The sequence below is a fragment of the Dromiciops gliroides genome, chromosome 2, assembly GCF_019393635.1.
Source record: "Dromiciops gliroides isolate mDroGli1 chromosome 2, mDroGli1.pri, whole genome shotgun sequence".
Taxonomy (NCBI): Eukaryota; Metazoa; Chordata; class Mammalia; order Microbiotheria; family Microbiotheriidae; genus Dromiciops; species Dromiciops gliroides.
In genome coordinates, this window is record NC_057862.1 from 568,542,914 (window position 1) to 568,567,573 (window position 24,660).

The 24,660-nt window shown below is 38.6% G+C and overlaps 1 protein-coding gene across 1 annotated transcript in view; it reads right to left on the bottom strand.

Annotated features, from left to right (window-relative positions):
- The window catches only part of BTBD3 (BTB domain containing 3), a 54,230-nt gene extending 34,071 nt beyond the window's left edge, over positions 1-20,159 (bottom strand). Inside the window, exon 1 of the mRNA XM_043982484.1 lies at positions 20,022-20,159. The gene's annotated coding sequence lies outside the window, so the exon portion shown is untranslated. The remainder of the gene's footprint in view (positions 1-20,021) is intronic.
- Between the last annotated feature and the right edge of the window lie 4,501 nt (positions 20,160-24,660).

Below are 24,660 nucleotides of genomic sequence, written 5' to 3' on the forward strand. Positions count from 1 at the left end.
ACTGGGTCCACCCAAAGTGCTCGTGTATTTCTTCAAATTCTCTTGAGATTACATGGTCATATTACTAAAATAAAGACAAGACATCTGAGCCATAGAGGAAAAGAAAGGAAGCAGCTGCTGCTAATGCCCAAGAGAGGGCATTAGCCTTTCCCTAATGCTGGAGAAGCCAACTGTCAGTATGTAAAATTTGGGAGATACAGGGATTCTCTACTAGTTTTCATAAACCGTGCTATCATACAACTATAATTAGTTACCACTTTTAGGTGCAAAAGATACAACCTGAATGTGTATTTTGTAACACCTGATGATGTGTGTATGCCTGGAAGAAGTCTAAACCACTAAGCTGCTTGGGGTCTTCAGCAAAGAGAATGTTTAAAAATCTAGCAGTAATGCATCTGTCATAAATCAAATAGCTGCATTTTTGATACCTTATGAGTCATTTCCTATTTTCTCATGTATGCCTGTGTCAAAGGTCATAGAATCCTGACAGGTCAATTATTTGTATAGGAAACACTTTTATATTTGAGCTTTTGTTCATACTTTAGAATCATGCTATACTTGTTAACAATAAGGAATGAATTTCAAAACATTAAAATCAAAATGTATATTCTAAAACAGGTGACTGGTAGCTACTATTTCTTCCCATTTTACAATACACAGTGGAACAATAATTTCACCATTAAGTTAAATAGCTACACACAATAGTATAAGAGCCATAGCAATTATTATGATTGGAACCAGACCAAACATGACTAGCCAGTCATATAAAATGGTAAACAAAATTTATATCTGAACATTGGTCTCACTCTTGGTAGATTTTACTAGCTAGTATACTACATGCTACAAAGAGTCCTAATACAAGGGACCAGGTTAATGCTATTATCTTCTAAGGTATTTCAATAAACCTGAAACTGTAGCCAGAAAAGATGTGTGGTGGCACTAACAAACTGGTACACATCCATTTTTGAATCAAATGCAGAAGGTATACGAATCTAAAATACAATGTCCTTGTTTAAATATTTATTTTTCAAGTTTTTTTTTCCTTTCTTTCCCCCATCTCTTGATATAGGCATTATAGTAAACTGTCCTATCTCACAGTTAGCAAAACAAATCAGCATGGCTAATAACAGGATATATTTATTGGCAAGACCCTAACACACTTTAGAGAAAAAATATGTAGAATGGGTTCTGTGTTTTGGGGCAAGGCAGAGATGTCACTAGAAGGCAGTGAGAAAATGCTTTCACGGTTTCACCTTTTATGAGGAAATTTAATGACAAATTAATTATCTTTTTATCTTTACAGTCATTTTACTTCTAATCCTTTAGTGAATATATTACATAATTGTTTATTATTGAAATATTATCTTAAAGATTAAATGAAGAGATTTTGTTCTCATAATCATACCACACTGCTGTATATTTTCAAAGGAAGGCTATCTTAAAATTCAACTCGATGTAATAAATATACTGGAATTACAAAACCAAAAAAGAAACAATTACCAACCTCAGGGGTCTACGAGGAGAGAAACAACATATACACAGACTGCCACCCCTGCCATCTGTCCTGCCATTCCCATCTTAATTTTCCATCTCTTGCATCAGAAACCTTGCAGTTACTTTGAAATGTACTGTGACTGCACTTTCCATATATAGTCCTTACCACAGATCAAAAAGTGTCTTCCCTTGTGACCCCTTCCTTATATGTTGTCTACCCCTATTAAAATGTAAATTCCCTAACTGTCCCACTTTTATAAACTGTATCCCCAGCACTTAACACTGGGCCAAGTATTCCAAGTTCAAATCTTTCAAAATATCTGTAATTTCACCAAAGCAGGTAATATCTCCAACTGACACAGATCTTAATTTCTCTACAGTTAAAATTTGAGTAGCTATAGTCAAAATGAACATCATTTGGTGACCAAATATCTGATTCTAAATATTTATAAGGTTAGAATATATAGATATAGACATACATACACATGTGTGTGTGCCTATCTATCCCCCTCCTCTCTCTCTCTCCCTCTCCCTCTCTCTCTCTCTCTCATATTGCCCTCTCTGTCATCCCCACTCTCACTTTCAATTTCTCCCTCTACTAGCTCCTTTCCTACTGCCTATAAACATGTCTTCCCTGTCTTCCAAAAAACAAAAATCCCTACACCTTGACTTGATCCTCTTCCTAAACATCTTCTGCCCTTTGTAGTCCAATTCCTTGAAAAGGCCTTCTACAATAGGTGCCTCCACTTTCTCTCCTCTCACTACCTTATTAACTCCTTACAATCTGGCTTCTAACCTTATCATACCACCAAAACTGCTCTCTCCAACATTACCAATGATCTTTACTAACTACCAATTGACTTTTCTCATTCTTCCCAACCTCTCTGAAGCCTTTGATACTATGGATTACTCTCTCTCCTCAATACTGTCTTCTCCCTAGGCTCTTAGAAGAAGATTCTCTATGGTTTGTCCTCCTACTTTTCTGACTCCTCCTCTGCTGGATCCTCCTTGAGATCAAGCCCTCTAACAGATATCCCTAAGGGTTTTGTCCTGAGCCTTCATGACTTCCTCCTCTATACCATTTCACATGGTGATCACATTAGCTCCAATGGATTTAATTACCATTTCTATGTTGATGATTCACAAATCTACCTTTCCTGCACCAGCTTCTCTGCTGACTTTCAATCTCCAACTGCCCTTCAGACATCTCAAACTAGATGTCCAGGAGGCATCTTAAACTCAAAATGCCTAAAACAGAACTCATTCATTATCCTTCCCCCAAATGCTCCCTTGTCCTCCTATCTATCTTCCTTATTATTGTAAAGGACAACACCATCCTTTCAGTCTCTCAGGCTCACAACCAAGGTGTCATCCTGAACTCCTATTTCACACTCCCCATACCCAACCTATTGCCAAGGCCTCTCAATTTCACCTAGCAACATCTCTCAATCATATCCCCTTCTCTCCTCTGACATCTATCTAGTGTAGGTCCTTACCACCTCATAGCTTGATTGATTACTGCAATAGCCTGCTGGTGTCTCTGCATGCCTCATGTCTCTCCCCAATCCAATCCGTCCTCTATTTAGTCACTAAAGTGATTTTCCTAAAATGCAAGTCCAATCATGTCACTCCCCTACTCAAACTCCTAGTAGCTAGCTTCCTTTTTCTCCAGGTACAAATAAAAAGTGTTGTTTGACATTCAAAGCCCTTCATAACTTAGTGCCCTTCTACCTTTCTCTCCAAAACACACTTTTTGATCCTGTCATTGGTCTCCTCGTTGTTCTATGAATAGGACATCCCATCTCTTTGCTCCAGGCATTTTCTCTGGCTGTCCCCCATAACCTGGAAAACTCCCATTTCAACTTGGACTACTGAGCTCCCTGCCTTCCTTAAGAGCCAACTAAAATCTTATCTTTTACTAGAAGACTTCCCCAACTTCTCTTAATTTTAATGTCTTCCCTCTGTTAATTGTTTTCTATTTATCCTCTATGTAACCTTGCTTTGTATATCTTTATTTGCATGCTATCTCCCCCATTACATTGTAAGATCCTTGAGGGCAGAGGCTGTCTTTTGCCCTTTTTTTTTTTTTAATATCCCCATTGCTTAGCACAGTCTTTAGGACATAGTAAGCACTTAATAAACATGTACTCATTGATTATAAATTTGACTAGAATGATCCTCAGAGAGCAAAAATCCATTTCTAGGCTCATACTTAAAAACTTTCTAGCTTGGGAAGACCTGTTTACTACTATTATAGCTTTCAGGAACTCATGGTCATGTCCACACTGTAATGAAACATCAGAACATGACTTTACTAAAGGATAATTCTAAGGACTATGAAAACAAAGTATGTTTTCAAAGGGAGCTATTTTTGTAAGTGATCATAATAGAAGAAAAGGGTAATAGTGCAGAATGATAGGATATTCTTTCACCTAATGATCCTTAATTCAACCCATGCCAATATAATTTGACATTCATGACTCTAGATCAAATGGATTTTAAATATTCTATTTTCACACTGGCCATTATTCATATTACTAAACCACAGATTTGATCCTAATTGGAAGTTTCAAAGAATAAGCACACTTAGAGCTTAACTGTATTTTAAACTGTCATGCTATTGAAATTTTATTTCAATATATGTAGAAATTTTATCTGTATATATAGAAATATGTGTAGAAATGTTATGTCGATATCAAGGAACATTAGTTTCAATAACAGGGCAATATCAATCTTACACTTGAACTACTTCAAAAAAGGAATGAAAATAAAATACATGAGAACTTCAAGAAATACTAAATATAAAATTAGTAAAATTCAAAGACAAAATAACCATTGTATGTTAAGTACCAAATTTTAGTTGTACATATTTTCAAAAAAAATATGCACCATAGTCTTTCTTTCTTCATTCAGTGCTCTTCTATTATATATCCAATACAATAAACTCCCTGAATATTATAGTAATTATTTCCATATTAGCTGAAGGATCATGAAAATATTTCTGGCTTTATCTTAATATAAATAAATTCAAGAAATCTGATGTCTTTTAAGTGGTAAACGATTTCAAAGACGATTAAGATGCAATATTGTCATACAGTTGTATTCAGACTTCAAGATCACCCTTTTCATATCTATTAACCATTTGTTTTTTCGTTTTCGTTTTTGTTTTTTGGTGAGGCAAATGGGGTTAAGTGACTTTCCCAGGGTCACACAGCTTGTAAGTGTCAAGTGTCTGAGGCTGGATTTGAACTCAGGTCCTCCTGACTCCAGGTTCGGTGCTCTATCCACTGTGTCACCTAGCTGCCCATTAAAAAAAAATATATTATTGATATATTTTTAACATTCTTTAAATAAAATAATTTTGAGTTCCAAACATTCTCATTCCCTACTTCCCTTCCCCTACCTACTTGAGAAGGCGGTGTATCAATTATACATGTGTAAAATCATGCAAAATATATTTTGATATTAGTCATATCACACAAAAAGCAGGAAAATTTTAAAAAGTAAAAAAAATCCACTATGCTTCAAATTGCATTCAGAATTCATCAGTTCTTTCTCTGGAAGCGGACAGCATTTTTATCAATAGTTTTCGATTGTCTTGATCAACATAATGCTCAAGAGTGGCCAAGTCTTTCACAGTTGATCATGATTACAATATTACTGTTACTGTGTACAATGAATGATCAGGTTCTTCTCACTTCACTCGTCAGTTCATATAGGTCTTCTCATATTTTCTTGAAATCATTCCCCTAGTTTTTTCTTATAGCACAACAGTACTCTATCGAAATCACGTGCCACAAATTGGTTAGCAACTCTCCAAATGATGATGAGCATCCCCATAATTTCCAATTCTTTGCCACCACAAAGAATTGCTATAAATATTTTTGTACACATATGTTCTTTTCCTTTTGATTTGATATCTTTGGGATACATGCCTAGTAGTAGTATTGCTAGGTCAAATGTTATGCAGAGTTTTATAGCCCTTTGGACATACTGCCAAATTATTTTCCAGAATAGCTGACCACTTCACAATTCCACCAAAAAAGTCATTAGTATATCTATTTTCCTTCATCCCTTCCAGCATTACTCATTTCTGATAGGTGTGTGGTAGTGCCTATGACTTGTTTAAATTTGCCTTCTCTAATAGATAGTGATTTTTTTATGTGACTATAAACAGCTTTGATTTTTTCTTCTGAAAAATGCCTATACATTTACCTTGACAATTTTTCAACTTGAGAATGGCTCTTATTTTTAAAAATCTCACGTACTTCCCTATATATTTGAGAAACAAGGCCTTTATCAGAACTTGCTGTAGAAATTTTCGATGTTACTTCATTATCTATGTTACCTTTAAATTAAATTGATTTTTGTTTTTCCTTTGAGATCATGATTGCTACCCTTGCCTTTTTTACTTCAGCTGAAACATATTATGTTCTGATCCTGCCCATTATTTTAACTGTTTGTGTATCTTCCTGTTTCAAGTGTATCTCTTGCAAACAACATATTGCTGAATTCTAGTTTCTAATCTATTCTGCTATCTCCCTCCATTTCATGGGAAAGCTCATCCCATTCACATTCAGTCATGATTACTGTTATTTCCCTCCATCCTATTCCTGTTTATCCTTCTTTCCCTTCCTCTTTCCTGTTCCTCAAAATCTGTTTTGCCTCCATCCATTGCCTCTCTTAATGTGCCCTCTCTTTTTATCATCATTCCCTCATCTTATCCCCTTTCCCTCATTTCTCTGTTGGGTATGAAAGAATTCTATATCCAACACACACACACACACACACACACACACACACACACACACACACACACACACACACACACACATTCCCTCTCTGAAGCATTTCTGATGAGAGTGAAATTCAAGCATCACCCACCACCTGACCCATTTTCCCCTCCACTGTAAAAGCTCTTCCTTGCATGCCTCTTTTATGAGATACTTTCTCCCATTCTTTCTCTCCCTTCTCCCTTCTCCCTTCTCCCAGTGAATCATTTCCCTTCACCTCTTCATTTTATTTGAGATCATCCCAACATAATTCACACCCATGCCCTCTATGTAGACTCCTGCCCTAATAAAGAAAAAGTTCTTAGGAATTACATGTATCATCTTACCATAAAGGGCTGTAAATAGTAACTTTGTTGAATATCTTATGTTTTCTCTTTCATGTTTACCTTTTTATTCTTCTCGAGTCTGGTGTTTGATGTCAAATTTTCTATTCAGCTCTGGTCTTTTCATCAGGAATGCCTGAAAGTTCCCATTAAATATCCAGTTTTCCCCTGAAAGTTTATACACAGTTTTGCTGGGCAGGTGATTTTGGGTTGTAATCCTAACTCCTCTCTGCCTTCTGAAATACTATATTCCAAGCGCTCCACTCTTTTAAGGTGAAAAGTACTAAATCTTGTATGATCATGTCTTTGGCTCCATAATATTTGAATGTCTTTGGCTCCATAATATTTGAATTGTTTCTTTCTGGCTGCTTGGAATATTTTCTCCTTAACTTGGTAGCTCTGGAATTTCGCTGTCATATTCCTGGGAGTTTTAATTTTGTTATCTCTTTCAGGAGGTGATCAGTGGATTCTTTCAATTCTATTCTATCCTCTGGTTCTAAGATACTGAGGCAGTTTTCCTTTATAATATCTTGAGATATAATGTCTAGTCTTCTCAAATCAACCTATCCTACCCCACTCTCTGCTGATCTAAAATCACACATTAACAATTGCCTTTTTAAACCGGATATTCAGTGATAACTGAAACTCAGTATGTCCAAAACTGAACTCATTAACTTTCTCCCTAAACCTTCCCTACACCTCCTACTTTCCTGATCATTGTAGAGGGCAACACCATTCTCCCAGTCTCTCAGGCTCACGACCTAAGAGTTATCCTGGACTGCTCACTCTCTCACCCCACCCCACTCTCAGCCAATCTATTGCTAAGGCCTGTCAATCACCCTAGCAACATCTTTAGAATATGCCCCCTTCTCTCCTCTGACACTGCCACCACCCTGGTCGCATCAGACTATTACAATTGTCTGCTAGTAAATCAGAGTGCCTCAAGTCTCTCCCCACTGCAATCCATCCTCCATTAAGCCACCAAAGTGATTTTCCTAAAATACAGGTTTGACCATGTCGCACACACACAATTATGTACAGTGGCTTCTTATTGTTTCCAGGAGCAAATACAAAATGCTCTTTTAGGTATTCAAAGTCCTTTATAACCTAACCCTTCCTATTTTTCCAGTGTTCTTACATCTTACTCTTCAATATGTACTCTTCAGTCCAGTGATCCTGGCCTGCTGGTAGTTTCAAGAACAAAACACTACATCTTTCAGTTCTAGACGTTTTCTCTGGGGGTCCTCCATGCTTAGAACTCTCCTTCAGTCCAACTACTGATGTCTTCGGCTTCTTTTAAGTCACAACTAAAATCCTACCTTTTAGAGAAAGCCTTCCTCAACCCCTCTTAATTCCAGTGCCTTCCCTATTAAGTATTCCTTATTTATCTTGTATATAGCTTGCTTTGTATGTTTTTGTATGTGTTTGTATGTTTGTATGTGTTTGTATGTTATCTCCCCCAATAGACCTTGTGGGCAGGGACTGACTTTTGCCTCTTTTTTTTATCCCCAGTACACAGCACAGTACCTGGCACATAGTAAGTGCTTAATGTTCACTGAATTAAACTGATTTAAATCAGGTTTTTATGGAAGAAAGTAAGATTCTCCCTGTGGCATTTTCTTTTACCAGGAACATAACCCACCATAAATGGCTTGATAATGATGCCTACTGCCAAAGGAGCAGTGCAGTATGATGAAAGAATATTTCTGGATTCTTCATTCAACCACTTACATAGCCATGTGAGAAGACTAATAAATTCTACGAGCTTCAGTTGCCTCATCTATAAGAATGGAGACAATTAAGCCTAGTTAAGGCTAGGAGTTAGACAAAATGATTCCTTGAGATTCTCTAAGATCTAAGATTCTATTAGTAAATTATAAACAAACAGGAAAATGAAGAAGTAAAGTTTCAGATGTCATGAGTATAGAATCATGGAATCCTGAAGGCAGGAGACAAATTTCTATAAGCTGACATAGGAGCAAGAAGGTTGTTACAAGCAGACTGATTAGCAATGCTATCCCAAAAATATTGCAAAGAAAAAAGGGAAATGATAGATTACAGCTCTTACTAGGCATAATATTGTTAGTCCTCGATAACGGCCAATATACCAGGGGGCCTGGATGCCATTATTATCCTTTTCTTTAATTAAAAAAAAAAAAAAGGTCAATAAGTATTTCTTAAAGACTTAAGTGTCAAACACTCTGCTAAGCACTGGGGGTACAGAAAAAGGTTAAAAGAACATTCTTTGCCTTCAAACAGCTCAAATTCTAATACAGAAGACAACATGCAAACAACTATGTACATATAAAATATAGAAGGGAGGCATGGGCTTTGGGAAGAATGAGGAAGACCATTTGATGAAAGCAGGACTCGAACTGAGTTGGGTTTTTTGGTTTTGTTTTGTTTTTTTATTATTTAATAATATTTATTTTTTTCCAATTACACATAAAGACAGTTTTCAACATTCATTTTTGTAAGATTGAGTTTCAAATTTTTTCTTCCTCCTTCACTCCTCCCCAAGACAGCAAAAAATCTGATATAGGTTATATAGTACAATCATGTTCAATATATTTCCACATTGGTCATGTTGTGAAAGAAGAATCTGAACAGAAGGGGAAAACCAAAAAACAAAACAAACAAACAAACAAAAAAGTGAAAATAGTAAGCTTCGATTTGCGTTTAGACTCCATAGTTCTTTTTCTGAATGTGGAGAGTATTTTCCATCATGAGTTCTTTGGAATTATCTTGGATCACTGTACTGCTGAGAAGAGCTAAGTCTATCACAGTTGATCATCACACAATGTTTCTGTTACTGTGTACAATGTTCTCCTGGTTGTACTCACTTCACTCAGCATCAATTCATGTCAGTCTTTCCAATTTTTCTGAAATCTGCCTGCTCATAATTTCTTACAGCACAATAGTATTCCATTACATTCATATACTACAACTTGTTCAGTCATTCCCCAATTGATGGGCATCCCCTCAACTTCTAATTCTTTGCCACCACAAAAAGAACAGCCAGAAATATTTTTGTATATATGGGTCCTTTTCCCTTTTTTATGATCTCTTTGAGATATAGATCTAGTAGTGGTATTGCTAGGTCAAAGGGTACTTGACGTGACTTTTGAAGCTGGAGAAGCCAGGAGTTGGAGGTGAAGAGCAAGACTTATTGCAAGAATAGGGGACAGCCAGTAACATGTCACAGATTCAGAAGATAAGGGAATAATCTGAAAGAAAAAGCTAAAGTCAGTGTTCGTGGATTACAGACTATGTGGAAGGAAGTAAAATGTAAGATCAGAAAAGGAAAAAGATGTCAGGTTGTAAAGGTCTTTAAATGCTAAATAGAGGATTTTATATTTAATCCTGGAATAGGCAGCCACTGAAATTTGAGAAGGGAACAGCATGATTAGACCTGGGTTTAAAGGATGATCACTTTGGCAATTCAGTGGAGAATAGATTAATGTTGATAGATACTTGAAGCAAGGAGACAACAAGGAGGCAATAATCCAGGAATGAAGTGACGAGGGACTGTACAATATCTTATGTAAGAAACTAAATGCTAAAGGGGCATGGGTGGTGTTTTCATCAAAAGCAAGGGATGTGCCTCATTTAGTTTGGACAATGCTGGAGAAATATTCTGCTCCATAGTCAAAACGGTCAAAAGGTATTTTTTATGATGTAACAGGAAAATGGTTTTATGGAAATTGTTCTACAACCAACTTTGCTGGAATGCATCTATTGCATAAATTGAGAAATGATCATAAAGGTAATACTAATGGTATCAAACATGTCACATAAAAGGTGACTAAAGTTTTAATTAAAACTAGCTAATAGTTTTCATCATAATTTATATTACAAAGTCTAAAAGTCTTAAAAAATTCACCAAATATTTAAAACTAAAATCCTAATCCACTTATTAACAAGGTCCTACAGGTCTAGCAAGGATATACGAATAATTTGTCTATGAAGTCGTTTTTGTATTGAGTTTCTTTTTAAGGAGGAGAAAATTTTTAGTTTAGTTTAGAGCTAACTGTTCCTTTCCCTTGTTATTTTAAACTATCACCACCTTGTAATTACCCCAACTTTAAAAGGGAGGGGGAGAAGGCACAACTTCCAAAAGTCACCTAGCAACAGTTTAGTTTTGACTGTTTAAATTTATCTTCTACAGAAAGTACTCAAATTTATTAAATTCTTTGACTAAAGATTTTACAACAGCATAATTTACACTTCTTGGTATATAAAGTATTTTACTGACCTTATATTTTTAAGTAAAAATGCTAAATAATACAATTATTATGTTTATCCTATACAGAAAAAAAAATGAACTGAACATCTGAAGCAGACAGACACACTGTCTATTCCAGAGGTTTGAAGGACTACTGGGTTTTCCCACATTTTGAAACTGTCAAAGATATGTACCAAGATCAAAGATGGTGCAGAGTCTGGATAAAGCTTCTATAAATGCTTAGTCATGAGTAACACAGATGATCCACATTACTATTTTGTAGGGCTGTACAATAGGCAGTTCTTTAAAAATGGGCAAAAAACATCTTTACCTTAAGAAATAATAATGAAACTCAAGCCTCTTCAATATTCACACCTTCATATCTAGTGCAGAATGTTGTACTAGGCATTTGGTAGGAAAAGAAAGAAAGTTGAGACTACAGATAATCACTACTTGAAAGGGATCATTTCATTTGTGTAGGACCTCCTAGGAGTAAACTGTCTAACAAAGTTGATCATCAACTAATCTTCAATATATAGCCTTCTTTGTGTTAGGAAGGTTTTCTCTACCTCAAGCCTTAATCTGCCTCTAGACAATTTTACACACACACCCTCCCCCCCCCCCATATACACACACCAAGGAGAACAAGTCTAATTCTTCTACATGACAACTCTTCAAATACCTATGTCACCTGTAAGTCTTCTCTTCTTCAAGCTAGTTTCTTCAACTGATGGTCATATGCAATAATCTCAAGGCCCTTTATCATCCTGGTTGCCTTTCTCTGTTATACATCTTCAACTTTATCAATGTTCATCCTAAAAATACGGCACAGAGAACTGACCATGATATTCCTGATGGCACCCAGAATTGACCACAATATTCTTGAAGATCAATAGTTAAGCTAACCCAACAGACAATAAGATACTCAAAGGAAGAGACTTTCATTTTTGTCTGTATTCACAGTCACTAGCACAGTGCCATAGTACATAACACACATTTAATAAATGTTTGGTCACTTGAAATGAGAACACACTTAGAGATTCCCTAGTTCTGGATAGTGATGGCCTCTCATAAAAATCAAATTAGGCTTTTTGGTAGTCATGTCACACTACTGATTCATTTGGTCATGCAGTTCACTAAAATCTCTAGATCTTTTATATATGAATTATCATCTACCTAATTTATCTCCATCTTGTACTTGTGAAAATTTTGAGTCCAAATGTAAAAATTGAAATGTAATAAATTAAATTAAAGGTAATCTTATTAGTTTCAGTCAAAAGTTCTAAGCTGTCCAAATACTGTTGGATTCTGTTTGTCCTCCAACCTATTAGCCATCTAAACTGAGTCATCTACAAATCTGATAAGCATGTCATCTGTGTCTTTATCCCAATCACTGATAAACAACAGTAGAAATAGCACAGGCTAAGGAAAGATCCTTGGGAGTCCTCTACTAAAGACTTTTTTCCTTCCATGCTACCTCTCATTCAAGAACCTTCAGTAGTTCTCTACTGGTGGCCCAGTGAATAGAGTACTGGGGCTGTAGTCAGGAATTTCAAAGTTCAAATGTGGCCTCAGACATTTCTTAACTCTGTGACTGCCTAAGTCACTTAAACTCTGTGTGTCTCAGTTTCCTCAACTGTAAAATGGAGATAATAATGGGGAGACAATAGCACCTATCTCCTAGAGTTACTGCGAGGATCAAATGAACTAAAGGGCTTAATGCACTGCCTGGCACATAGTAGATTATTATTAAATGCTTGTTCTGTTCCCCTTTCCCACTGCTTCAAGCATAAAATGCAAACCTCCTTACCATTTGAAGTCCTTCACAGTCTGGCTCCAGCCTCCCTCTCCCAGCTTATTCCCCAGTGGAGCACTTTGCTGCCAGCCAAACTAGACCAAAGCTGTTCTCTAAATCCAGTGCTTCATCTTCACAACTCCGGTGCCTTCTCCACCCAGGTTGTCCCAAATGGCTGTTATGCACTCCTGCCTTACCACCATTTCTTGGAATCCCAAATTTCTTTCAAAGCTTAATTCAAATGACATCTGTGGAAAATCTTTCCTGATGTCCCTAGTTGTTCGCGCTATTTCTATCCTCAAATTACATTGCGCTTATTTGTTCAAATGTCATATCCCCCGTTGAATGTCGGCTCCTTGAGGGAATGGGGCTTTTGGTTTTCATTTGTGGCAAGTAAAATTAAATGTGGTCGCACTATAATTGTCCCAAGTTTAGGGAAAGTAGCTGGGGTTTATCATATATTTGTTACTTAGAAATTAGAGGCTACTGCACTAGTTTTGAGGCATTAAGCATTTATTAAAGCATATTAAGTATTAGTAAAGATAGAGCACATGGCCCTGAAAGTAAGGAAAGCCTAGCTAGGATCTAGGTGAGAAAATCATCTGTGTCCTGCCTCCTTGAACGTTCCTGGGCCAAGAGACCAAGTCAATGTGTAAGCTTACTGAGGGCAGGAGGAGAGCCTGCCCTTACACACTGCTCAAAGCCAATTGGCTAGCATCATTCAAATCCATTGTTTTACTGGATTTGAGGGTGGTCTGCCTGATGTCAGAGTAAGGAGAGGTCCTAGGGAAAAAGCCTTCAGCTAGGTGTGGTTTTAATCCCTATTCACAGTCCAAGGTCCAACCATATTTCCTTTGAAATTCTCCTGACTCTGGGCTGGCAGCAAGAAAGGTCTGGCCAGGCTCTCTGGGTCCCCAAATGCCCTATTATTATTTTTTTTTTTTCAGGGCAACGGGGTTTAAGTAACTTGCCCAGGGTCACACAGCTAGTAAGTGTCAAGTGTCTGAGGCCAGATTTGAACTCAGGTCTTCCTGAATCGAGGGCCTGTGCTTTATCCACTGCGCCACCTAGCTGCCCCCAAACACCCTATTATTAATCATTTTTTCACACATTTCAGTATTTGGACTGCTGGCCCCAGAGCACAATGCCCTGCACAAAGGAGGAGCTCAATAAATTCTTGTGGAAATAACATTATCCCATTAAGTACTATTTTTTGGGTCCATCCACTATTCCAGTTCATATTATACTTAACTGGACTACTGTCCAGCCACTATCTCTTCAATCTGTCCACAAGACTATGAGATACTTTGTCAAATGCTGGATAAGTGAGTGTAACCTAAGACACAACTAAAACTCAGATAAATATGACTAGAAAACCATTTTATAATAAAAAGACCTAATCATTCATTTTTCATGGCTGAGTTATACTATGCCAATAAAGTACAAATGACAATACTATCCAAATTACTCTGCAAATTTAACGCTATAGAAATCAAACTACTAATACACTTTATAGAATTATACAATAACAAAATTCATTTGGAAGAAAAAAGGTAAGATATCAAAGATAAAATGAAAACAGTAGGAAGAACATGGTATTGGTGCTAGTTGTAAAACTACACTACAAAGTAGTACTTAAATAATTTCATACTTGATAAACATGTGTGTGTGTGTGTGTGTGTGTGTGTGTGTGTGTACACACACACATACAGTGATTATTGGGAAAAGAGTAGCCAACCAAGACCTAGGAAAAAATACAGAAACCCAATGTTAAAAAGAAAAATCCAGAAAATAATGGAGAATTCTTTATTCAAAAGAACTTAGTAAAACAAAGCAGTCTGGAGACTCTAAGTTGCAGAGAAGGTATGAATCTTCATTGGTAGAAGTTCTCTATATCAATAGAATCATGGGTCCAGTCCTGTTTAACCAACTGTATTGGGGAAAAGATCAAACTATGAATAAGACCACAGTTTGGGCGTAGACAAGAGAATAATAATAATAATAGCTAGCATTTGCCAACGTGCTATTTTTCAGAGAAGTTAGCATCTGAGACAGGATTCTATCTTAGATCTTCCTGACTCTAAGTCCAACATTCCAGGGAGCCACAGATATCCATAAATAACTGACTCTATAGAGAAAAGGCTAAGTACCTTGCTCTTACTTTGCTTCTGTTTTCTCTTCTAAGGAGAATAATTTTTAGACTAGCAAATATAGACCAAAAATGATGGATAGGGTAGTCCCAAAATAAGTATAGAAGTGGTACAGAGCTACCTCCTTTTTCTTGATGAATTCAAATCACTTGGCCCATACAACCTAAATATAGTGACAGAAAGATGACAAATTCTAGTTTGTGAACCTGAATGACTAAAATAAAAACAAAAACAAAAATAGGAAAGTTATAGAGAGACTTGGGTTTAGGGAAGAACAAGTTATTTTGTGTATATTGAGTGTGAAATGTTTATGGGTTATTCAGGTGGATGGTAATGTAGAGAAGGATGGAGATGGCTATCTGGGAGTCATCTTCATAGAGACATAAGATTTGAAACCACGAAAGCTGTTCAGATCCATTTTGGCCATCTTCTTGCCAGGCCACCCTGCTGATACTGCTACTAAGCCCCTGCAAAAAGGGCTCTCTAAGTACCAGAGGAGCTCAGCCATTCCAATTTGGAACTCCCATTGTGAAGCTATACTGTCCTCACTGATAAAAGCCTGTCCTATCCAGTCAGTCACATACCCTCAATCATGCTTTACCCTGCCACTCTTCTGGCCATGCTAAGGCATAAGTAACCCATACACTTTCTAATCTGGAGAGAGAAATCAAATCCACACCACTATTCCCTCTACAAAGGGTAGGCCAAACAATTTCCCTATGGTTCTACTCACTACCCATATGAGCGGACCAAAATACCCTTCCAATAACCACCACTCCCCAATATGTGCTGGCTTACCTTATTCAAATGGAGTTCCTTGAAGACAAAGTCATGTTTTACATTTGTACCCTTAAGACATAGCAGTGTCTTGGGGGCAGCTAGGTGGCGCAGTGGATAAAGCACTGGCCCTAGAATCAGGAGGACCTGAGTTCAAATTTGGCCTCAGACACTTGACACTTATTAGCTGTATGCAAGTCACTTAACCCTCATTGCCCAGCAAAAAAAAAAAGACCTATCAGTGTCTGGCACATAGTGATCACTGTGGGAAAGTGAGGAGAGAGATACATGATTATAACTTGAGAAGATGAGTTCAGATCTGACCATGCTTTGTAGGCATCAGGGAGGGCACCAGAGGATAAGGAGATGTTGAAGATTGGAGAAAGGGGATGAACAACCTCCTTAATATCAGAAGGGATGGAATAAAGGACACCAATATAAGAAATAACATTAGCAAGAATAAGGACTACCTTTTATACTGAAATGAAAACAGAGGGAAGTTGTTAAAGTGATCAACTCAGAGTATATGTGGGGGGGAGGGTTGTATGGGGGCAAGAAGACTGGAATAGGTTGGGGTGGGGAGATGAGGTATAAAGAAGGTTTGATGGGCACTGAACACCAAACAAAGGATTTTATATTTGATCATGGAAGTAACAAGTAGCCACTGGAGTTTCTTGAATAGAAGGGTAACATGGGCAGATCTGAAGTGTTTTTCTATAGGGAGAACATTTTGGCAGCTTTGTGGAAGATGGACTGGAGTAGGGAGAGACATGCCGCAGGGAGACCATACAGCAGGCTAGATCTGAGATGCATCAGCATACAGATAATTGAATCTATGAGAGTTGATGAGATCACCAAGTAAAATGATGTAGAAGGAGAAGACAAGGTAACTGAGGACAGAACCCTGTGGTATACCCACAGTTTGTGTAACCCAAGGATGAGCTGAAGATCAAGCCCAGGAGACTAAAAAGGAACAGATAGGCAGGAAAACCGGGAGAGAGTGTCATGAAAACCTAGAAGAGTATAAGTATATCAAAAGCTGCAGAAAGGTTGAGAAAAATGAGGATTGAGAAAAGGCCATTAAATTTAGCAATTATGAGATTGATAGTAACTTTAGCATTTGTTTCAGATGAATGATATGATCAGAAGTCACACTGTAAAGAATTAAGGGACTGAGAGGAAAGGAAGTTAAGACACTATTATAAATGGCCTTCTCAAAGATTCTAGCCACAAAAGACAGCAGAGATGGGATGGTAGCTAATGGGATTGAGTGGATCAAGGGAGTATTTTTTGAGGATGGGGGAGAGATGGATATATTCATAGGTAATAGGGAAGCATTCAGTAGGCAAAAAGAGATTGGAAATTAAGTTAAAGAGTGAGGATGATAGAGGGGGGCAATCTGTTGAAGGAGAATGGGATCATTTATGAATAGAAAGGGCTTTGCCTTGGCAAAGAGAAAGATCACTTCATTATGTGAGACAAAGATAATGTAGACATAGTGGCAGAAAGAATCTGGGAGATGCAAACTGCAGATTAGGGGAGAAGAGGACCTCAATTTTTTCAATGAAATATGAAGCAATGCTGTCTTGCCAGAATTTGTACTCCATGACAGAGGCTTCAAGAGGCAGCACCTCCACACAATGTGGCATTAGAGTGAGACATTAGTGAAAAACAGTTCAATTATACTTCGATATATAAAAAAAGACATCAATATGGATTCTCCCTCCAATGGTATATATCAAAGCTTCTTAAAATGTGGGTTGTGACCCCATATGGGGTTGTATAACAATGTGTGGGTCACAAAAAATCTGGCAATAAATGTTTGATTTGTATACCTATTTCATATAACTATATAGCGGGAGTCATGTAAAAATTTCTTGGGCAAAAAGGGGTGGCAAGTGGAAAAAGTTATAGATAACAACCCATATATGACATGGTAATAGACATTTACTTGAGAATCTAAGACTTATAACAATTTTTTTCTGGGAGAAAATATGCTCTTAGGTACAAATAACATGCTATAATGGACAAATCACTGAACTAAATTGAAGCAGGAGACTTGGGTTCCAGTAGTGGCTATGTGACCTTGGTATGTTATATCACATCTCTGGGCCTCATCTCTAAAATGAAGGCTTCTGGTAAATTAATCATTGGAAGGGCTTTCCACCTTGAAAATTTCATAGTTTTATGAATTGCAAAAACCAACATTATTTATTGTAAGGATATGAGCTCTTAAACTTGAATTTTTCAGAAGCTTGAGAAAAAATTTAATTTCAACCACTATAGACAAAATTTTTTCTCAAATGTTCAGCATATTTCCCTGTTTTCATAACCAGTTAATATGGAACAAAATTTAACCTTTTCCAATCCTCTGGGTCATGATTATATAGATATTGTACTATGCTGGAATTATAATATTGTCTGTCTTCCAAGATTTTTGAAGTATCCTTCCACTAAATGGCCCAAACTGCTAAGCTTCTAAGTAATTTCATTTTCTTGTCTTTTCCCTGGTCAGGATGATAACTATAATTTCCTCCTGCTATTAGTATGCCTGTCTCCAAGAGGGGCCACTTCTAATTTGTTTGCTACCCTCCAACTCTACAATTCTATAAACTAGAAAACCAAACCTATCAGAGCTGTACAGGAAGGAAAAGTAAATAGGCTCTTCTAAACGAACAAGGAACTCCTCCTTATGAGTGGAGTATATGCTAGCATAGTCTTTGTAAGATTTTGGTTCTTCTGAGGTTTTTGATTCTTAAGGAGGTATGGCGGGGCCGGGGGTCTTCTTTCCGGTATCCTAACTGTATTCTAAGTAACTGCAGCTGTTCCTGGATAAAGTCACTTTACTAGAGAAGAAATCTCTAAGAAGTTAGAGACTGGCCTGCTCTCAATTTTTACTGGTTGCTCTCACTAATATCCTCAAAATACTTCCAATATTATTCTTTAGGAATCACCTCTCTTCCCAACATGTTAGTTATTAGTCATTTTCAATCATGTCCAACTCTTTGTGACCCCATTTGTGATTTTCTTGGCAAAGATACTGGAGTAGTTTGTCATTTCCTTCTCTAGCTCATTTTACAGATGAGGAAATTGAGGAAACAGGGTTAAGTGACTTGCCTAGGGTCACACAGCTAGTAAGTGTTTGAGGCAAATCTGAACTCACAAAGATGAGTCTTGACTCCTGGCCTGGAACTCTTATCACCTAGCTGCCCTTACTGCACCATGTGCATATGCACACACAAAAAAAGTGTATGTATGTATGTATATATATATATATATATATATATATATATATATACAAATCCATATACATATGGAAATAGATGTATGTGCATATTGTGGTCATTCAATTGGGTCCAACTCTTTGTGACCCTGTGGACCACAGCACACCAATATTGTCCATTGGTTTTCTTGGCAAAGATATTGGAGTGGTGTGCCATTTCCTTGTCCAGTGGATTAAGACTAACAGGTTAAGTGACTTGCCCAGGATATGAGGATAAATTTGAACTCTGGTCTTCCTAATTCTAGGGCCAGCACTCTAACCACGAAGCTACCAGCCTACCTCATGTGTATACACACATATAAATACAAATACATGTATGTCTACAAACAGGTGTGTACAATACGCAAATACACACATATCGATACAAATAAACACGTACACAGAACTATAAACGAGCACGTGTTAATGTCTACACGGACACGCAGTGGAGAGAATCAACAGGGAGAAGGCAGCAGCCTTAGGAGAGATTCAGAAAGGCTTCATGTACAAGGTGGGACGTGGGCTGGAACTTGGCAGGAAGAGGGAGTCGGGGAGGGAGTGCATTCCAGGCACCGGGCGGGATGAAATTCTCAAGCCCATCCTCGGAATGAGGCTCCTTACCCACCTCTGCTCCGCAGCACTGGGCTGGGCACGAAAAAGCGCAGGGAGGCACGGTTCCCCCCGGCTCCCCAAAGTCCTGGGACCCCTACAATGAGCAAGGGAACTTGAGCTTCGGCTGCTCTCCCTCTCTGGGACACTTTGGGACGGAGTTCGACCCCACTTCATGCGAAGTTTGCTTTCGCTCTCAAAGCACGGGGTGGGGGAGTGGGGGCCAACCCTGGTGGAGGGCGCCCCTTGAGGGTCGTTCCCTGCAGGACCCCGCACCCTGACTGCACCCGCACCCCACCAGCGTCCAGGAAGCCCCCTCCCCATTTTCATTCCCCTCACCCTCTTCCTCCTCCTCCTCCTCCTCCTCCTCCCCCCCTCCAGGGGCCCCAAGAGATGCTCCGCCGCCCCCGCCCCTTGGCGGCCAGTCTCGCTCTCAGAGCCCGGCCCGCACCCCGAGGCCGCTGGTCCCCAACCGACTGGGAGGGCGCGCGTGCTGGCGCCGCCGCCCTGCCCGTCCCACTCGCGAGGAACGCCTCTTCCCCGCCCCGCCCCCCTCGCAGCTGCCCACGCTGGTGCCCACTTGTGCCACTCACCGTACGTCGTGTCCGAGGGCCGTCTCGTCGCGAGGGCAGGGGCAGTTAAGGAGAAAGCGCCCAGCGGGGGTCCGCGGGCACCCGCACGCAGGGCACGCTCCGGCGAGAGCGCGAGGCGAGGCGAGGCGCGCGGCCGAGGCGGCGCTACCGCCGGAGCTTCCCGGGGAGAGGAGACGCGGAGCGTGCGCAGTCCCGACCCGGGCCGTCACCCTGTGCCTGTCTTTGTTGGGTCTCCTGCGGTCCTGGGTCGGGGCGGGGGCGGAGAGAGAAAAAGAGCAGGAGGGTGGTGGTGGTGCTACGCCCTGGGGAGAGTTTGAACTGAGGCAGGCCGAGACAGAAAGAGGACCAAGGCAAGCAGTGGACGGAGCATCCCCAGCCTGGGTCAAACAGTTGGTACCTTTGTACCCAAAGGCCCATTGTTCATTCATTGACTCTTCCTTCCACGGACAGTTACGGAGCGACGCCTGCTACCCCAGGCACTGCGCTAGGTTCTGGGGAATACAAAGACATCTAAGACAGAACTGCAGGACTTGGAGCAGGAAGGCACCTTAGGCTCCTCTGACCTTCTCATTTTACAGAGGAGGAAACCGAGGCCCCGAGAGACGAAGGGATTTGGGTTCGCTCAAGATTACAGAGATAGTAAGTGGTAAAGTCCACCACCATAGCAACAGTAACAACAACAAGCATCTATATATCTTGGCACAGGCTCCTGTGTGACTTTGGGCAAGTCTTCATTATCCCAAGGCTAGGCCATGCCGTTTTTATCTGCAAAATGAGAGTGCTTGAGACTAAAATGAAGGAATTGTAAAGAGAGAGATTTAGGCTTGATGTCAGGTTAAAAAAAAACAAACTTTCTAACAACGAGTGCTGTTCATAAGTGGAACAGGCCGTTTAGGGAGGTGGGTGGATTCCCCCTTCATAGAATTCTATAAGGAGAAACTGGAGGACCACTTGGGTATTATTGTAACTACAATAAGGCTCTGAATTATAGCAGTGACCATTGGATTTGAAAGGTAAAGACAGATGTGAGAGACATTGAGTTCACTTCAGTAAGTGTGTGCTATGTGCAAGGCATTGTTAGAAGCCACTGAAGCAAGATTCCATAGGACTTAATAATGCATTGATTTAGAGCAGGGGTCTGTTAAGGTGGCATCAAAAGGAGTTCTGAATAACAGGCAGACTAGTTTCATTTTAATAGGTATTATGTAAGGGACTGTGCTAGGAGCTTTACCAACTTAGTTTTAAAATAGATGGATTGACTTGTGAAGATACAGGTGGGAAAGATTATACATGCCCTAAGTCAGTTCCTTGGCCTGTTTGGGTTTTGCTCAAATTGTTCTTCATTATGAAAGATGGGGGAGGGGAGCATATGATGGAAAGTTTTGTAAAAAGGCATAGATATTAATTAGAAAAATAAATCTTAAAAAAGTATGCAAAGCTCCTTGCATTATTGAAACCATGACTGAGACAGACATATAATAAACAGTAAATGAAGAAGAATTAGTACTTATTTTACAGAGAAAGACATTACTATTTTTTCAAACATTACCAGTGATTTCATCATCATAGGAAGAACCCTCCTATTCAAATGCAGAATGAGCTGCCTCAGAAGGCAGTGGGATCCTCTTTACTAGAGGTTCTCCAAGGAAAAGTTGGTATTTCAGCTTTGTGATAAAATAATTTTTATTGGGGTATAGGTTAATCTAAATGGCCTCTGAGACAACCCTGAGATTCTGCAAAGTAACCCAGTTATTTCCCAGAAGTATCTGTTTTCTCCTCATGAAAAACAACTTTTCAGTTTCTTTCAGAAACACACTCCTGAAGCTACTGATGGCTTGTTAGTTACTCAGTTAGCTATTAAGAGCTACAACACAAACAAAACCCTGTCTATTTTTGATACCCTACAGCTCACATATGGTCGCTCCATAATGGATAGATTCCATCATACCTTTATCAGTATAAATTCCCAATAAAGATTTGTAATATCATAATTATGATTAATGTTAATGATGATGTTCTAGTTGTAACATGTATTTTAAATTATTGTGCTCTCTCTGTTTTTGTTTTGTTTTGTTTTTTAATTAACAGATATACTTAGCATGTTCTGCCAACGCCTAATGTTTGCCTTCATGGACAATCTTCCTGGTAAAGGATCATTAACATGTTGTTTCTTTTCTTCCAAAGTGTTTAAGGCTAGGATAGAGTGAACAGAGAAAAGGCATTTTGGGGGCACAAAACAGCAATCATCCAAGAAACTTCTAGTGAACCCTACTAGACAAATTTCTTCTCTTATATCTAGATCATTCTGTCACAGAAATGACCCTGGATTCTTGAAGGCAAGGTCAGGGAAGTACAAAACCTGGATAATGATACCTATACTTAGCTAGAAATTATTTGAGTACAGGACCAGTGGTGGAACAGGTATCTCTCACCTGAAGAAGAAAGTAGTTAAGGCCAAAAAGGATATCATCAGGTTAGTTGTGGAATGATTTTTATATTACAAACAGCTCCTACAGACTATCAACTAAGACATCTTAATTATTTCACAAGCTCTTGTTAGTCTCTAAATATGCACCAGGAAACAGATACAAAGCAAAAAAAGAAAGAAAGAAAGAAAGAAAGAAAGAAAGAAAGAAAGAAAGAAAGAAAGAAAGAAAGAAAGAAAGAAAGAAAGAAAGAAAGAAAGAAAGAAAGAAAGAAATAGGGCAGCTAAGTGGCACAGTGGATAGAGCACTGGCCCTGGATTCAGGAGGACCTGAGTTCAAATCCGGCCTTAGACACTGACACTTACTAGCTATGTGACCCTGGGCAAGTCACTTAACCCAATTGCCTCACCAAAAAACAAAAACAAAGCAAAAAAAAGAAAGAAAGAAAGAAAGAAAGAGTCCATGTTCACAAAGAGCTTACATTCTATCAGGGTAAACAACTTATATTTGTATAGGTAAATACAAAATAAATAGAAAGCAAATACAAAGGATTTTGTTGTTGTTGTTGTTGTTGTTGTTGGGGAGAAGTGGTAGTGGTTCAGGAAAGGCTTTGTATAAGGTAGGAGGTGGTGATTGAGTTGGGCTTTTAAGAAAGTTTGGGATTCAAAGAGGTGTAGGTGAAGAAGGAGTGAATTTCACATAGGAGATACAAAGGCACAGGGAAGACAGAGAGGGATTACAATTTACAGCATTGGAGGGAGTACCCCTACTACCCAAATCCCAGATCATTATAGTATTAAATATCAGTTATCAAAGGTCATAATTACATGAAATCACCATATTAATTAGGAATGGTGTGGTTCTTTTCAAAAAACCTTTCTTAAAACATCACAGCTTTTTTATTATTGTGTCTACAACTGGAACAGCAATTTGATATGGGGCTAAGTGAATCTGATAATGAACAGTTCCTCAGATGATTGCATATCTTTAAAAATCCTAAATGTCATTCTCTTCTTCTTCTCTAAAAATCACAGGATCATAGATTTAAAGTTGAAAGGGGCATCAGAAGCCATCTAGTCCAACTCACTCATTTTAAAGAGGAAGAAAGTGAAGCTCATAGAAAGTATCTGCCCAAGGTCACAGAGGTAAGTAAGTGGCAAAACTGGTAGGAGAACTAGGGTGCTCTGACTTCAAACAGTGTTTTCCCCCAGTGTACCATATTTGCTCCTAAAAGGACTAGGATGAACTCATAATTCTAACCTCTTCACCCTGGAAGACAGCTTCAGCTATAGAATTCACTCCTTGAAGATACCCTCCACCCCTCCCTGTATCCCTTCCCTTTTATTGGATGGCTCCTCCCAGAATTTCCATTTAAGGAAGGTACTTAGACTAAACATCAATTCATTTCTCACCAGACTGAACTCCAGATTCCTCCATTATATCTTCAAACTGGGCACCTTCCTTTCCCCACTATTCCCTTTTCAACTTCCTTTTATGTGTTGTCTTCTCCCATTAGAATACAAGCTCCTTGAAAGCAAGGACTATCTTTTTCTATTGAATTTATATTCTCAGCGCTTGACACAATCCCTGGCACATAGTATTTAATAAATACTTGTTGAGTGACTAAAAAATAGAAAGCAGAGCATTTTTTTAGTTTTAGTTCTATAATTAGGACGAAACACACTGCAAATGCCCGGAGAATGGGGCTTCCATTAGCCAAACCTCATTCCAATTGATAACCAAAAAAGCAAAACACACACACTCTTGAAGACTTTTCAGCCTGATAGCACCTCCTAGAATGTGTGCTCTGCTAGCAATGCCTTGGAGAATAGAGGGTTATTTCCATGCTTAGGAGAACCTCAGGAGAAAACAGGGAATGTACTTCAAAAAAATAAACATTTGTACCAAAAGTGAGATGCATATTAAACTAAATTTTCATGTGTAACCAGAAGCAATAACAGCACAACAACACTCAGCATTTTGCTGATCCCTGCTGTTATAGATACTTCATTTCCTGAAAAATGAATTCTTCTTAAAAAAAAAATCCATCTTCTCTACTAGGTGTAAACACATTCTTCATCAGATTTTTTTTTAATCATATAAATATTCAAACCTTCCTTTCTGTATTCTGAATTCTATTTCAGTGAGGCAGTGAAGGCTTTTTTATTTCCTTTTGAAGGTGCACTCAAACTTCAAATATCATGGAGTCAGTG